Source organism: Pinus tabuliformis, chromosome J (genome assembly GCF_031772625.1).
Source record: "Pinus tabuliformis cultivar Carrire ecotype Pingquan chromosome J, CPIR1, whole genome shotgun sequence".
NCBI lineage: Eukaryota > Viridiplantae > Streptophyta > Pinopsida > Pinales > Pinaceae > Pinus > Pinus tabuliformis.
This window is the reverse complement of record NC_142295.1, coordinates 1,036,648,805-1,036,652,514: the sequence shown is the minus strand read 5'-3', so window position 1 is coordinate 1,036,652,514 and position 3,710 is coordinate 1,036,648,805. Positions and strand designations below refer to the sequence as shown.

Below are 3,710 nucleotides of genomic sequence, written 5' to 3'. Positions count from 1 at the left end.
GTTACATGGTTTTATTTTATTTTCCAATAAGTGGTATTGTTCATTCAAGTAAAATATATTTATCATTTGGTTAAAAAAATAAATATATTATTTGGTAGTTTACTCATTCTTCAAGCTTACGCGCTCATAATCTCTTTCAAATCCAAAGCTTAAACCATGGGGTTTTCACTTTCTAAATAATCCAAATGACATTTAAGTTTAAAACTTCAAGATAATCCAAATAACATTTAAGTTTAAAAACTTCAAGATAATCCAAATAACATTTAAGTTTAAAAACTTTAATAATGAAGGCTCATATGATTAATGAAGTTAAATGGATAAATACATGTGCACCGATCTAACATTGAGTTTAAATTTTGAATAAACTTGATAAATCATTAATTACACTGCAATACAAGGATTTTGATATTATTGAATCAACTAAAGTTTAAAAAACTTAATAAGGCAAGCTTGAATGATTAGTGAAGTAAAATGGATAAACACATGTGAATGGATCTATCATTGAACTTAGATTTTGGATAAACTTGATAAATGATCTACCATTGAACTTAGATTTTGGATAAACTTGATAAATGATGAGTTAGAATGAAATACACATTTTTTTTTTTGATACTATTGATAGGAAGATTGAGTCAACTAAAATTTGTAACCTTGAACTATAAATGATTAATTATAATGCAATACAAAGAACTATTGATATAAAGATTGAGTCAACTAAAGTTTGTAATCTTGAACCAAAAATTCTGGGAGTTTCCAGAGTGCTTTGAAATGGAATCATAGATATATTTTTCATTTAGTTTTGTTAAGGAGGACAAGCAATGATGCTTCCTTTACAGAAAGAGGTGGAGACATGAAAGTAGGAAATAAATAAGAGTTTTAGAGTTACTAGCTATTGTAATGATTATCAATGTTACCTTACACTATAAGTTTAGTATGGTTAGTTTTAAATGTCAACGCACATCACCCAATGCACTAATAGTTAAGTATTATCAATGCCCTTCTATATTTTAATTAAAATTTACCTTGCTTTCTAAGCCAACTTGGTGAACACACTTTTCACAAATGCGAAATCATTGCGATTGGCCGATGAGGCATGACGCGGATCGAGGGTGGGCTAATCGTGGCCGTTCGCTGGGGATGAAATTGAAACCGTTGGATAGATTGCCCCGCCCATACGTTTAAAAGATAAGGTTTCTACTATTTAAACCCTCTTACACTCAATCAAATACATAGGTCGTATTGTTTTCGTCTATCTGGTATAATTAAACCGGAGAAAAGAGCGGTATTGAGAAAATGGAGAGTTCAGGAAAGGGCAGTGGAAAGGGAGGGAGGAAAGGAGCAGGCTCCAGGAAGAAGTCTGTGAGCAGAACTGCGAAGGCCGGGCTGCAGTTTCCGGTGGGGAGAATCGCCAGGTATCTCAAGAAGGGGCGCTATGCCAAGCGGGTTGGAGGCGGCGCAGCCGTCTACGTTGCCGCTGTCCTCGAATATCTGGCCGCCGAAGTGTTGGAGTTGGCCGGAAACGCTGCCCGTGACAACAAGAAGACCAGAATCATCCCCCGCCACATTCAGCTGGCGGTGAGAAACGACGACGAATTGGGGAAACTTCTGGGCAAAGTGACCATCGCCAGTGGCGGAGTTCTGCCAAACATTCATCAGGTTCTCCTCCCGAAGAAGACCGCCGAGAAACCGGAGAAGGCTTCTGCGCCAAAGTCTCCCAAGAAGTGAAAAATTCATCACCCTTTGGCTTCTTCGAATTAATTAAAAACAAATGGTGTTTTATTAACACCACCTCTTCTTATCGGGGAGATTTGGTTTAATCATTTGCTGGGCGTTGGTTTTTAAATATAGTTTGGGTGAGGGTTTGCTGCAGATCCCTCTCGAAATCTTTGAAATTATACGCTGAAATTATCGGAATAAAGTCTGGATTTAGCCGTCTGCAGCTTATCTTGATAAGCCAAGTCTGGATTTCTTTAACGCCAAGCGTATTATTCTAGAATACATGTTTGGTTTTGTAAGCAATATTTTGTGGTTGATTTTGAATATGTGTGTTTTACATTTGAAGTTCGGTAGCGATTAAACTTGAAATAATTAGCATCCAAGGGAATGGAGCAGGCTTACAAATTGTTTCGCTCTCAGATGACCTTTTTAAAGGATTTTTAGTACGTGGATAAAAAAGTTAAAATCTAAGGGAGGGAAAAGGGACATTTAGAGCATATTTCAAATCTTTCTCTATATTGAAATGAACAATGAAGGACTTTTTGAAACATAAATAGATGTAAGAATTGGGTGCCTGGCAGGGAGAAAAAACTTATTGGTGTAATGTTTTTGATCTAACTGAAAAGCCATTAATTTTAGATAACTATTTCGTACTGAAAGAGCTATGAAGAGAGAGTTTACTTGGATGATTTACTTCTATGACCGATGGTTGCTTGATTTGATTTATATTGTACAGCCATGGAGTGCTTTGAATCTGATCTATTAAGGTGGATTTTTCTTTTGCAGCATCTTTTAAAGAGGTAGATGTTTTAGATGTTTTATTTGGTATCTTGAGATCTAGAGCTTTACCACACAGCCATTGGTTCAGGTGGACTTCCCTTTTGCAACATGTTAGGAAGGGGTAGATTTTTTATTTGGTGTCTTGAGATCTAAAGTTCCACCACACAGGTTCAGGATTATGGTAGAAGAGTTCTTTTGGATGTTACAGTATTTGATCTAAAAAATAGCCTCAGGTTTAGGATTAGGTCACTTCCCTTTTGCAACATCTTTGAAAGAAGTGGATGTTTTATTTGTTACCTTGAGACCTAGACTTATACCACACAGCCTTGGTTCAGAACTTGTAGGGTTTCATTTGGATGTTATGATATATCCATAACATCAATATTTTGGCAACAGCATAGTTTATCCATTAATTTATCCATAAATTTGGTAATTTTTTTCTTCTTCTTTTGTTTGTTTCTGACAATTCCTTGACTACCTCACTGTCTCCATTTTTGGCTTACTTTCTATCCTATAATATCTGGCAACCAATCAATCTTATCCTATTGAGTCATTAATGTTATATGTTACCCCTTATGCAGCACCATCACTATCCCATGTGGCATGTAGCACCATCACTATCCGATGCGATGGTATGGCCACCTCATCTTATCTGGTCCTGTGTACGACTAACACCGACAGTTGTAAACGAGTCAACCGATGGGCCCATAAGCGATTAATTTAAATAAATTTGAACTAGTAGTTTACCGCTCAAAAATTCAAAATTTAAAATGTACAGTGGGCGGTTTGATTTTTGCTATGTCTCACCGCCTATTTGAATTTTCTTGCTAATGCTTCAGCCAAAGGAAGTGGAGCTATCCATAGAAGGCTATGAGGGCATTTCATCCTTGAACTGAACCTGATCGAAATGAGAGCATGCGGATGCCCTTTTCCCTTTGCCAACTATTTCACTGGTTCTTTTATCACGGGATCTCCGGCTAAGTGTTGATGTTTTCACCCACTATGTGGTAGAATGGCCAATGAGACCGTCACAATTTTCGTTTCTATCAATTACAGGTTGTTACAGGTTTTTCACTGCAGGTGAATCTAATGTCCCCGGATGGCTTTGCCAATGTGCTGGAAATATTTGGCCGTGTGTAATATTACGGAAGTTCTTATTTCCACCTTTATTAGTCCATTAGTCTATTAATGTGCCGTGACATGTGTCTTTGATA

General features: G+C 36.8%; 1 pseudogene; it reads left to right on the top strand.

The window, feature by feature from the left end:
• The first annotated feature begins 1,226 nt into the window (after window positions 1-1,226).
• LOC149230408 (histone H2A pseudogene) lies at window positions 1,227-2,040 on the top strand (annotated as a pseudogene).
• Window positions 2,041-3,710: the final 1,670 nt, after the last annotated feature.